General features: G+C 47.0%; 1 protein-coding gene and 1 long non-coding RNA gene across 3 annotated transcripts in view; both read left to right on the top strand.

Moving 5' to 3' along the window:
- Positions 1 to 13,751, top strand: part of LOC135821388 (uncharacterized) — a 59,942-nt gene that overhangs the window by 4,912 nt on the left and 41,279 nt on the right. The window contains exons 1-3 of one of the 2 annotated variants that reach the window (XR_010554338.1): positions 1,729 to 1,822; positions 2,112 to 2,395; positions 2,924 to 3,073. The gene's annotated coding sequence lies outside the window, so the exon portion shown is untranslated. Of the gene's footprint in view, positions 1 to 517; positions 711 to 1,728; positions 1,823 to 2,111; positions 2,396 to 2,923; positions 3,074 to 13,751 lie in introns of those variants that run through there. The other variant, XM_065334460.1, reaches the window with a different exon arrangement.
- LOC135821398 (uncharacterized) lies at positions 9,351 to 13,648 on the top strand. Its single transcript, XR_010554341.1, has 3 exons — positions 9,351 to 9,467; positions 10,341 to 10,430; positions 13,412 to 13,648. It is a non-coding gene; the product is annotated as an uncharacterized LOC135821398 (long non-coding RNA).

Genomic DNA, 13,751 nt, shown 5'->3' with positions numbered 1-13,751 from the left:
TGTACGACAACATCGTCAGCACTAGAGGTTTTTTCGCACCGATCTTTACAGATTTCTGTACAAGTCCATGGCAGCGGAAAATCGGGCTAGTGTGGACTAGGCATAAGTAATGATTTGCTGCACTGTGTTGGTCTTTGTATTGTGTATGGTGTTGCAGCTTGCACTGTGCTGCATTGTGCTGGGCTGTGCTGTGCAGTGCTGTGCTGCATTGTGCTGTGCTGCACTGCGCTGCGCTGCATTGTGCTGCACTGTGCTGCATTGTGCTGCACTGTGCTGTACTGCGCTGTTTCATGTTTCCTGGTATCATGTGTGTGCTGATTAGCACACCAATACTCCGTTACTTGTTTCTCCTTGAATTAAGTCTGTGCGGTGTTTTCTGGTTTGTGTGTTGCAATACAGTTATTGTGATTTCATATGAATGGCTCTTGCAAGATATAATTTATTAAATTATATTTTGTGTTTCTGTTACTCATTACCTGGTGTGTTCTCTTCTCTGTTTCTCTGTGTTTTATTTCAGTGAAAGATTTTCAGAGATCTCAGCGTACTGGCTGTTCTCTGTGATTCCTCCGCGGTCATGAAGCAAAGCTGAGTGGCATTCAGTAGCATTCGTCTGCCGGGGAAAATCACAGGATTGGAGGGCAAAGATGGTGGTAGTTGTGTGCCGAACGCTCTAATGCAAGTATTTCTGCCAGAAGACTGGAGTGAAGTGAGTAAGTAGACTTTCTATTGTTAATAATCTGCTATTTGTTACTACTGGTAACTGTACAATATTCACCACACATTATTGTTTGCTATTTTCACGACAAGAGCGTAAGTGCCAGGTTCCACTGCGGCTCCGCTGCTCATCGTCCGCGGCTTGAAACGTCATCATTACCATAGTGGCCGCGGCTCGAGCTGGAGCAGCGAGGTCGCGGCTCACAGCGACCTTTTGCTACGATTCTTGATCAAAAACTGAGAGCCGCGGTCGCGGCTCGATCTGTTTCCCGTGCTTTGCACTGTTTTGTACGCAAGAATTTTAAAATTCAAATTTCATTTCGTTGCGCAGGCCAGAACACGTGTTTTTTTGATTTCGTGGTACCGCAAATGATGAGTGTCAGTGGAACCGCGCTGCTCCGCTGCATGCAGCCAAGTGCCGCAGAGCAGCCGAGCCGCAGTGGAACCCGGCCCTAATGTGAATATTGAGCGAAGTCAAATTTGAACAGTGAGTTTATGAAAGTGGCCACAGTCCTTTGCGAACATTATCCATTGTAAACTCCCTGGTTCTAAGAAATGGCGAAAATTAGTGATGCGAATATCCGTGTGTTTCCAGAATTCTAATTCTACCATACTAACAAGTCAGACATGTATTATGTGATTATAGTACTGTAGGGTCATGAAATTTGTACCGGCTAGGATTTCACAACACACACCATACCGGTATATACCGTAAAATCCCGCCAGAGCGCACCGTCTCTTCCATGCGCCCATCCCTGACTTTTTGTCAGGGAAGTTATTGATTGTATCCTCGTGTGACTCCATGATTCCGTACTGTCCTGCAGACGAGTGCTCGACCCGGTCATTTTTCCTACTAGTGATGGTGATGGTGATGTTCCTGGTGATGGTGATGATCCCGTAACTGTTGCTACTGCTGCTACTGCTGCTGCTACTGTTGCTGGTGGTGCTGCTATTTATGCAACTGCATGTTGCTGCTTTTTGTTTGTGTTTTTCTTTCTGAATTTTCCCGTTGCACTGCTACAGATATGTTTGTGTTATCGTATCAACAGCAGAGTGGTCCTCCTGGTATTTCTGTAGCTGTGTAGCAGATGGATGTGACTACTACAAGGTATGTCAAAGAGTATCATCAACTGTACTTATACAGCTTCTTATAAAATGTATACGAGTGGGCAATCTCTGAAGTATTATTAAACCATTGATATTGCTACTGGTGGTGCTATTTCTCCTGACTCCATTGTCTTTCTGTGCTGTGCTTTCTGTGCTACTGTTGCTGCTTGTGTGTGTGTGTGTGTGTGTGTGTGTGTGTGTGTGTGTGTGTGTGTGTGTGTGTGTGTGTGTGTGTGTGTGTGTGTGTGTGTGTGTGTGTGTGTGTGTGTGTTGGCCTTGCCCGTCACAAGTGTGTGGCTTAGTCTCCAGCCGCAGTGGAGGCGTGTTGTGGCGCGCACTGTGCGTCATGCGGCCGCTGCTTCCGTTCGGGCCAGGGCAGGAATAGACACCGCTGCTCAAGTTCTCCCCCGGCCATACGTCAGTCTTGGGGTAACAGTTGTAGGTGACCTGAATCCTGACGACCTCTCGTTGTGTCCTGGACGCCGTGGGACGGCGTTCTCCTCTTCTCTCTCCGTTGCTACTCCAGGCCCACGTGACCCTTGTGGCAGTGGCTCGATAGGACAGGACAGGACAGGTGTGTATGTGTTTGTGTGTTATTCTTGCTGCTGCTGTTGTTGCTGCTGCTGTTGCTGTCGCTGTTTTTGCTGCTGCTGCTGCTGCTGTTGTTGTTGCTGCTTCTGCTTCTGCTGTTGTTGCTCTCGCTTTTGTTGCTGCTGCTGTTGCTGCTGCTCCTGTTGCTGTTGCTGCTGCTATTTCTGCCTCCCACCTCTACTGCTACTGCTGCTGATTCTGCTGTTTATGTGGCTGCTGTTGATGTTGCTGCAGCAGTCACGTCTCTTTCTGTATGTGTGTGTGTGTGTGAAAAAATGGAAAAATGGATAATAGGGATTCACTGGCCAGAACAAGTCGCTTCAAACAGCTGTGTGGTGGTTACCAGGCTAGTCAAGTGGCGCTCAATTCATCAGCCTTGCAAGCTGTTGAATGGTGTGATCCCAGCACAAGTCACTATGTCTAACATAGCTGTTCGCTATCATCGCTTCCGCGATGGGCATGTCTGAGGTCTGAGGTGTGTGTTTGTGTGTGTATTCATGTGTTGTCATAGTGTCTATTGCGGATAGCGTTGCCAGTGTCTCTACTGTTACTGCTGCTTCCTCCATGGTCAGCTGTGCTGAACATTGATCCGTTACGTGTGTGTCAGCGAGTACTCAGATGATGGGCAGAAATCTGGATGGCAGAGCTGCATCTTAGTAAGGTACAGGTTGTGTCTAAGGATTTCTTTTTGTCAGTTACTTTCCCTTGCCCGTCTCCTGTTTCCATATATGGGTGGGTTTAAACTAGTATAGCACGGATCTGGTTTGAAAATAATCCCCGGTCACATGACCACACTGTGGTAGTTTTGGTGGGAACTTGAAGACGGCTGGTCATGTACTGTCATTTCTGAATATGACGTTTACTGCTGGTGATACTGCCACTGCAAGTGTTTCTATACTGGTGGTAGTGCTACTGTAGCTATTGATGTGCTGCCAACTAATGTAGCTGCCGTCCTGGCAAGACCTGTACTGTTGCTGTGCTGGCAAGACCTATATTGTTTCTGTGCTGTTGCTGTACTGTTGCTTTCGCTTATGTTGTTGCTGCTGCTGCTGTTGCTGTTTCAGGGGTATTATCCGCAGTGGCGGCGTGGTTGCTCATATTGCAGCGGGTTGTTCTGCCAAGGTCTCCATATGCAAAGTGATCTGTTGGTTGATGGACGGATGACGGGATGGTTCAGTATTGAAAGGTACATTTTTATTTATTAACTAGTACCCCTGTACTGTTAGCACCCCAACCCCTGCACTGTTAGCACCCCCAGCCCCTGCACTGTTAGCACCCCCCCCCCCCCTCCCCATCTCACGACACCCATATTCGCATGGAATAGCATTGTATAATTGGAGAATTGTCCTTGGAATAATTGTTTAACTTCAACTTCTCCTCGTTACATGCCCAGCTATACACAGGGTTGGAAGGGACTTTTTGTTTCCACTTTACATACTCATTCATTCATTCCTTCTCTTCCATGGCATTCTCTCCAAACTCTCCTTCCCATGACACCAAGGAATGGTGGCTCTGCTTATTCAAACTGTTGTGTCTGTCTCTCTGCTGCTGCTGCTGATCTTGACACTGCTACTGCTGCTATTGCTGGAGATACTGGTATTTGCCTGTTTATGCCTCTGCTTCTGTTTCAGTTGCAGTTGCTGGTAGAGTTGCTGAGAGTGTGATGCTGCTGTGATAGAGATCATGACTGATGGTGATGTCAGTAGCTGTACTATTCCTCTGCTTCATCTCTGGTCCTGGGGAACACGAATCAGATGTATGCAGATCAGTGAGGTTTCTGATGACCTACACATACCTGGATGATATTGCTGCAATGCAGAAAGGTACAGCTTGTAGAAAAATATAATCTTATTGTTAACTATTATTATTATTATTATTATGCACTTACGCGTCAATGTCCGCGGTGGTAAACCGCCCACAAATTCGCACGTGCTGAATGGACTTGGGAATTGGGAAATGAAAAAATAAAAATAAAAAGAGCAACGACAACAGAAATAGAAATACAATACAAGACGTACCTGCTAAGGGGCACATGACAGCATTGCTCAGATTGAACAGAGGACGCAGACACAGGATAAAGGGCATTGTCGACTCCGTTTTGAGAATAATCCAGTAAAATGGTGGCAGGTGGATGCAGATCCACGCACTACGTTAAGAGAGGAATTTTGTTGGTATTTAAAAAAGATGTTTATTATTATTACTGCAGCAGTTATGAAAAGCAGTACTGTGATATTTCGGAGCAATATTATTTGGTTTTAGTCGTAGACGCCACTATTGGACTTGCAGACGTCCTTGCAAAGGTCCTTCCACTCCCCTCTGCCCTGTGCAATCTCCCGGAGGGAGAGGAGATCAGACAACGTCTTGAGTCCCCTCCGCCCCACTCTCTGCAGGTCACGGGATAGCACGATAGGCAGAGTCGTTCTTGGCCGTCCCCTCCACACTGTTTCCTTCACCTGGTAATAGTTAATCATAGCCGCCACAGCAGGACATCCGTCAGGCATGCGCAGTATATGGCCAAAGAGTCTCCATCTGGCTAGGCGAACAAAGTTAGATATCGGTTGTGCTTTGCACCTCTTGTAGAGAGCAGCATTGCTTATTGTTTGTGGCCACCTAATACCGATGAGACTACGCAACTGCCTGCGGTGAAACGAATCCAGTTGGGCCTCGGCCACTGAAGTGGGTGCCCAGGTGCCGCTGTTGTACAGTAAGACTGGCATCACGAATGCGTTGTACAGCCTCAGTCTCAATTCCTCACGCACTAATGTTCTCCGCTTCCAAAGACTGTACATTGCTCTGTAGGACGCTGTTAACTACATTATCTTATCCCTATCTTCTTTCCCTATTTAGATGTGTTCAAACTTATAATCAAAACAGGTAGAATTGGATAATTGTCCTGGGGAAAGGACTGCACATTGTTTTATCTTCACCTGTTGCTATTGTTGTCGTTGCTGTTGATATTGCTGCTCTTTCTGGTCCTGCTGCTGCTGCTGCTGCTGCTGCTTTTGCTGCTTTTGCTCCTGCTGTTGCTCCTGCTGTTGCTTCTGCTATTGCTCCTACTGCTGCTGCTGCTGCTGCTGTTGCTGCTGCTGTTGCTGCTGCTGTTGTTGCTGCTGTCGCTATTGCTGCTGCTATTGCTGCTGTTGTTGCTGCTGTTATTGCTGCTGTTGGTACTGCTGCTGCTGCTGCTGCTATTGCTGTTGCTACCGTTACTGCTGTTTTGCTGTTGCTGCTGGTACTGCTGTTGCTGCTGCTGTTGCTACTATTGCTGCTGTTGGTATTGCTGCTGTGTCTGCTATTGCTATTGCTACCATTGCTGCTGTGGTCGCTGTGTCTGCTGTTGCTACGGTTGCTGCTGCTGTTGCTGCTGCTGCTATTGCTGCTGTTGTTGCTGCTTTCGCTATTGCTGCTGCTATTGCTGCTGCTATTGCTGCCGTTGTTGCTGCTGTTGCTGCTGTTGCTGTTGTTGCTGCTGCTGCTATTGCTGCTGTTGTTGCTGCTGCTGCTGTTGTTGCTGTTGTTGCAGAATGCTGCTGCTGCTATTGCTGCTGTTGTTGCTGCTATTGCTGCTGTTGGTATTGCTGCTGTGTCTGCTATTGCTGTTCCTACCGTTTCTGCTGTGGTTGCTGTGTCTGCTGTTGCTACGGTTGCTGTTGCTGCTGCTGTTGGTGCTGCTGCTATTGCTGCTGTAGTTGCTGCTGTCGCTAATGCTGCTGCTATTGCTGCTGCTATTGCTGCTGTTGTTGCTGCTGTTGCTGCTGCTGCTGTTGTTGCTGTTGTTGCTGCTGTTGCTTTTGCTGCTATTGTTGCTGCTATTGCTGCTGTTGCTGCTATTGCTGCTGTTGGTATTGCTGCTGTGCTGCTATTGCTGTTCCTACAGTTGCTGCTGTGGTCGCTGTGTTTGCTGTTGCTACGGTTGCTGCTGCTGTTGCTGCTGCTGCTATTGCTGCTGTTGTTGCTGCTGTTGGTATTGCTGCTGTGTCTGCTATTGCTGTTCCTACCGTTGCTGCTGTGGTGGCTGTGTCTGCTGTTGCTACGGTTGCTGTTGCTGCTGCTGTTGCTGCTGCTATTGCTTCTGTTGTTGCTGCTGTCGCTATTGCTGCTGCTATTGCTGCTGTTGTTGCTGTTGCTGCTGCTGCTGTTGTTGCTTTTGTTGCTGCTGCTGCTATTGCTGCTGTTGTTGCTGCTATTGCTGCTGTTGGTATTGCTGCTGTGTCTGCTATTGCTGTTCCTACCGTTGCTGCTGTGGTCGCTGTGTTTGCTGTTGCTACGGTTGCTGTTGCCGCTGCTGCTATTGCTGCTGTTGCTGCTGCTGTCGCTATTGCTGCTGCTATTGCTGCTGCTATTGCTGCTGTTGTTGTTGCTGTTGCTGCTGCTGCTGTTGTTGCTGTTGTTGCTGCTGCTGCTGCTGCTTGCTGCTGCTGTTGTTGCTCTTGTTGCTGCTGCTGCTGCTGCTATTGCTGCTGTTGTTGCTGCTATTGCTGCTGTTGGTTTTGCTGCTGTGTCTGCTATTGCTGTTCCTACCGTTGCTGCTGTGGTCGCTGTGTCTACTGTTGCTACAGTTGCTGTTGCTGCTGCTGCTGCTCTTGCTGCTATTGTTGCTGTTGTTGCTGCTGTCGCTATTGCTGCTGCTATTGCTGCTGCTATTGCTGCTGTTGTTGCTGCTGTTGCTGCTGCTGCTGTTGTTGCTGTTGTTGCTGTTGTTGCTGCTGTTGCTATTGCTGCTATTGTTGCTGCTATTGCTGCTGTTGGTATTGCTGCTGTGCTGCTATTGCTGTTCCTACAGTTGCTGCTGTGGTCGCTGTGTTTGCTGTTGCTACGGTTGCTGCTGCTGTTGCTGCTGCTGCTATTGCTGCTGTTATTGCTGCTGTCGCTATTGCTGCTGCTATTGCTGCTGTTGTTGCTGCTGCTGCTGTTGTTGCTGTTGTTGCAGAATGCTGCTGCTGCTATTGCTGCTGTTGTTGCTGCTATTGCTGCTGTTGGTATTGCTGCTGTGTCTGCTATTGCTGTTCCTACCGTTTCTGCTGTGGTTGCTGTGTCTGCTGTTGCTACGGTTGCTGTTGCTGCTGCTGTTGGTGCTGCTGCTATTGCTGCTGTAGTTGCTGCTGTCGCTAATGCTGCTGCTATTGCTGCTGCTATTGCTGCTGTTGTTGCTGCTGTTGCTGCTGCTGCTGTTGTTGCTGTTGTTGCTGCTGTTGCTTTTGCTGCTATTGTTGCTGCTATTGCTGCTGTTGCTGCTATTGCTGCTGTTGGTATTGCTGCTGTGCTGCTATTGCTGTTCCTACAGTTGCTGCTGTGGTCGCTGTGTTTGCTGTTGCTACGGTTGCTGCTGCTGTTGCTGCTGCTGCTATTGCTGCTGTTGTTGCTGCTGTCGCTATTGCTGCTGCTATTGCTGCTGCTATTGCTGCTGTTGTTGCTGCTGTTGCTGCTGCTGCTGTTGTTGCTGTTGTTGCAGAATGCTGCTGCTGCTATTGCTGCTGTTGTTGCTGCTATTGCTGCTGTTGTTGCTGCCATTGCTGCTGTTGGTATTGCTGCTGTGTCTGCTATTGCTGTTCCTACCGTTTCTGCTGTGGTTGCTGTGTCTGCTGTTGCTACGGTTGCTGTTGCTGCTGCTGTTGGTGCTGCTGCTATTGCTGCTGTAGTTGCTGCTGTCGCTATTGCTGCTGCTATTGCTGCTGCTATTGCTGCTGTTGTTGCTGCTGTTGCTGCTGCTGCTGTTGTTGCTGTTGTTACTGCTGCTGCTATTGCTGCTGTTGTTGCTGCTATTGCTGCTGTTGGTATTGCTGATGTGTGCTATTGCTGTTCCTACCGTTGCTGCTGTGGTCGCTGTGTCTGCTGTTACTACGGTTGCTGTTGCTGCTGCTGTTGCTGCTATTGCTGTTGTTGTTGCTGCTGTCGCTATTGCTGCTTTTGCTGCTTTTGCTGCTGCTGCTGTTGTTGCTGCTGCTGCTGCTATTGCTGCTGTTGTTGCTGCTATTGCTGCTGTTGGTATTGTTGCTGTGTCTGCTATTGCTGTTCCTACCGTTGCTGCTGTGGTCGCTGTGTCTGCTGTTGCTACGGTTGCTGTTGCTGCTGCTGTTGCTGCTGCTGCTATTGCTGCTGTTGTTGCTGCTGTCGCTATTGCTGCTGCTATTGCTGCTGCTATTGCTGCTGTTGTTGCTGCTGTTGTTGCTGTTGTTGCTGTTGCTGCTATTGCTGCTGTTGTTGCTGCTGCTGCTGCTATTTCTGCTGTTGTTGTAGTTGTTGTTGCTGCTGTCGCTGCTATTCCTGCTGTTGGTATTGCTGCTGTGTCTGCTATTGCTGTTCCTACCCTTGCTGCTGTGGTCGCTGTGTCTGCTGTTGCTACGGTTGCTGTTGCTGCTGCTTCTTCTGTTGCTACTATTGCTGTTGTATCCGCTTCTGCTGCTGCCGTTGTTATTGTTATTCCTGCTGTTTCTGGTGTTTGCATTGCTGCTGTTGCTGCTGCTGTTGTTGCTGCTGTTGCTGCTGCTATTTTTGTGGCCGCTGTCGCTGCTGCTGTTGTGGTTGTTGCTGCTGCTGTTGTGGCTGCTGTCGCTGCTGCTACTGTTGTTGCTGCTGTTGCTGCTGCTGCTCTTGCTGTTGTTGTTGCTGTTTCTGTTGCTGTTGTCGCTGTTGCTGCTGCTGCTTTTGCTGCTGCTGTTATTTTCTTTGCTGCCGCTGTTATTTTCTTTGCTGCTGCTGTTGTTTCTACTGTTGGTGCTATTAGTCTTTGCTGTTGTTGCAGCTATTTCAATTCTTTATTCTCACGATGGTACCATCGCCAATAAGCTATTGTTGCAGCTATGTTTGCTGCTGTTGTTGCTACAAGACTTGCTGTTGTTGCTGCTATTATTCTCGCTGCAGCTATTGTTGCTGCTGTTGTTGCTACTAGATTTGCTGTTGTTGGTGGTTCAGAGGTGATTTCTCGACACATGGCTGTGTTTGCTGCTACTGCTGTAGGTGCTTCTGCCATGGTCTTGCAGGACATCTTCTAGTTGTGGAAATGATTTGTTTGTTTGGGTGACTGAACAGAAGACTGGATGGTTCATATTGGAAAGGTACAGTTTGTTTGTAATTATATTCCCTGACACATCTTATCAAGTTAAGTCATCACTGAGCTTGAGAAGGTAGTAACGGACCTTCTTGCGCAGCTTGATGTCATTCCAAGCGGCCTTGACCTCGTCGGAAACTGCTACACCGGATGCCATGATGAACGCTTTCTCCACTTAGCACTCCCCTCCCCACCCCCCACCCCCCCCCCCCTCCCCTCCCCTATCCCAGGAGTCAAAATCCAATATCATTGTATTGTAGTCAGTATGGTGCACATTGGAATGACTTTATTTCGAAAATGCCTTTCTACTCATCTCATTCTCTCATATGCTTTACTCCGTGTGTTGTCCATGCATCATGACCTGGAGTGTTGAACTATGAATGTTTAGACCGCTCCTTCATACAGCACTGTGTGTACACCTACGTATGTGTGTGTGTGTGTGTGTGTGTGTGTGTGTGTGTGTGTGTGTGTGTGTGTGTGTGTGTGTGTGTATGCCTTCACCTGCAACTCTGCTTATCCGCCTGCACAATGCTGTTGCTGTTGCACCTGATGTTGCTGTGGCTGTTATTGCTGTTGATGCTGTTGCTAACTCGGTGCCTTCTTTCTCCTGTTGTTGTTGTTGCTGTTTCTGCAGCTGTTATCGCTGCCTTTGTTGTTGTTGCTGCTGTTTCTGCGGCTGTTATCGCTGCCTTTGTTGTTGTTGCTGCTGTTTCTGCGGCTGTTATCGCTGCCTTTGTTGTTGTTGCTGCTGTTTTTGCGGCTGTTATCGCTGCCTTTGTTGTTGTTGCTGCTGTTTCTGCGGCTGTTATCGCTGCCTTTGTTGTTGTTGCTGCTGTTTCTGCGGCTGTTGCTGGGCCTGCCATGGCTCATGTTTCTGCAGGTGCTGTTGTTATGGTTACCTGTGTTGTGGATGATGAGGTTGCTGGTGTAGGAGACCTGAACATTACTGGCTACTGTTCATTACTAGAAGGTAAGGTTTTCTGCTGATGTGTGTATGTCTATACAGAACTGCTCTTGTCAACCACTACCAGCACTGTACACACATTAGCAACACTGTACACACATTAGCAACACTGTACACACATTAGCAACACTGTACACACATTAGCAACACTGTACACACATTAGCAACACTGTACACACATTAGCAACACTGTACACACATTACCAGCACTATACACACATTAGCAACACTGTACACACATTAGCAACACTGTACACACATTAGCAACACTGTACACACATTAGCAACACTGTACACACATTAGCAACACTGTACACACATTAGCAACACTGTACACACATTACCAGCACTATACACACATTAGCAACACTGTACACACATTAGCAACACTGTACACACATTAGCAACACTGTACACACATTAGCAACACTGTACACACATTAGCAACACTGTACACACATTAGCAACACTGTACACACATTAGCAACACTGTACACACATTAGCAACACTGTACACACATTAGCAACACTGTACACACATTAGCAACACTGTACACACATTAGCAACACTGTACACACATTAGCAACACTGTACACACATTAGCAACACTGTACACACATTAGCAACACTGTACACACATTAGCAACACTGTACACACATTAGCAACACTGTACACACATTAGCAACACTGTACACACATTAGCAACACTGTACACACATTAGCAACACTGTACACACATTAGCAACACTGTACACACATTAGCAACACTGTACACACATTAGCAACACTGTACACACATTAGCAACACTGTACACACATTAGCAACACTGTACACACATTAGCAACACTGTACACACATTAGCAACACTGTACACACATTAGCAACACTGTACACACATTAGCAACACTGTACACACATTAGCAACACTGTACACACATTAGCAACACTGTACACACATTAGCAACACTGTACACACATTAGCAACACTGTACACACATTAGCAACACTGTACACACATTAGCAACACTGTACACACATTAGCAACACTGTACACACATTAGCAACACTGTACACACATTAGCAACACTGTACACACATTAGCAACACTGTACACACATTAGCAACACTGTACACACATTAGCAACACTGTACACACATTAGCAACACTGTACACACATTAGCAACACTGTACACACATTAGCAACACTGTACACACATTAGCAACACTGTACACACATTAGCAACACTGTACACACATTAGCAACACTGTACACACATTAGCAACACTGTACACACATTAGCAACACTGTACACACATTAGCAACACTGTACACACATTAGCAACACTGTACACACATTAGCAACACTGTACACACATTAGCAACACTGTACACACATTAGCAACACTGTACACACATTAGCAACACTGTACACACATTAGCAACACTGTACACACATTAGCAACACTGTACACACATTAGCAACACTGTACACACATTAGCAACACTGTACACACATTAGCAACACTGTACACACATTAGCAACACTGTACACACATTAGCAACACTGTACACACATTAGCAACACTGTACACACATTAGCAACACTGTACACACATTAGCAACACTGTACACACATTAGCAACACTGTACACACATTAGCAACACTATACACACATTAGCAACACTGTGCACACATTAGCAACACTGTACACACATTAGCAACACTGTACACACATTAGCAACACTGTACACACATTAGCAACACTGTACACACATTAGCAACACTGTACACACATTAGCAACACTGTACACACATTAGCAACACTGTACACACATTAGCAACACTGTACACACATTAGCAACACTGTACACACATTAGCAACACTGTACACACATTAGCAACACTGTACACACATTAGCAACACTGTACACACATTAGCAACACTGTACACACATTAGCAACACTGTACACACATTAGCAACACTATACTACTCCCAGCTGTATATGTATAGACAATGTACACTGGACACTCTGCCCACGTAACTGCATGTGCCTGCAGTACTCCACATGTCATGTACAATACTCCCAACCAGTTTACAAGTGATCCCGTGTTCTGTTTTCAAACGGGTCCAAGTACCCCCCCCCCCCTCCCCGGTAACGAAATTTTTTAACTTAAGGAAACAATTCAAGGAGTACGGTATTCGTTAGCCTTGAGGTTGCGCACACCGTACGGACTTTTTCGTATTGGTTCGATGCTAGCGCTGCGGGTACGAAGAGAGTGAAGACAGGGAGTAGTATGTACAATGTACTTCATAGGACGGTGGGGGTGAGTGGATAAGTCTCACAACCACTGGTACAAGTGACGAGAAACGCCATTAGCTGCATCAATGTATCCCTTTGTGCCTGGCCACCAGTTCCCCGTTTGACTGTGGGTTGCAGCGCTAGGGTTTACAGGGTGTTAGCGGCCGTCATGAGTTCCATTCGGGAATGGACACGATAATTTACTTTTTTACTTACTCCATATGACGAAAACTAGTTTCGTAGATCTGCTCTGTTTCGGTCGCGTTTGGCCGAATTTTCGCGGCAACTTTCGTTTCTCGAACCCGGACGGGCATGGTCTTACGAATTTTCGTTGTGCACAACCCATCTACTGTCGGGTACCAGAGAACAGGAAGTGTAGTAGCTGAGACCGGTGCTGAGACCGGTGCTATCTTTCAAGTACTGCTATCCATCCATGCACAGTCAAATCATCGTGTATACATCGGTATGCCCTTCTTGCTGAGATGCAGGAAATGCAGAAATTAATGTTTGTTCTTTGTAACCTGCCAATGCTGTCATCTTTTAAAAACAAGCATACAAACTGGTGCTGGTAGTTCCTGCTATGTAATCATGATTTCAAGTATCAAGTCATCTGGTCGGTGATGATGTAATACGATGATGTCATTGTTTTGTTGTCTTCTGTATGATTGTGTTGAATGCAGAGAATGCAGAGGATTGTCAAGATGTACATTGTACATGTCCATCTGTTCAGACAGTACACAAGGTGAATGAAGATGGAACATATCCATTTCATCAAAATTGTTCTCTTCTCAATTGTTTTATTTTGATCTTGAAACTGCTACCTTCCTTGTTGGAGAAGTAACGTTGTCCCCCCTCCCTTATCACCCCTCCCCCTTATCATCCCTCCCCCTCCCCTCCCCTCCTCCTTATCACCCCTCCCCTTATCACCCCTCCCCTTATCACCCCTCCCCTTATCACCCCTCCCCTTATCACCCCTCCCCCTTATCACCCCTCCCCCTATCACCCCCTCCCCCTTATCAC

This window comes from Sycon ciliatum, chromosome 7, assembly GCF_964019385.1.
Source record: "Sycon ciliatum chromosome 7, ocSycCili1.1, whole genome shotgun sequence".
In the NCBI taxonomy this organism is placed as follows: Eukaryota; Metazoa; Porifera; class Calcarea; order Leucosolenida; family Sycettidae; genus Sycon; species Sycon ciliatum.
This window is presented reverse-complemented; position numbering and strand designations above follow the sequence as displayed.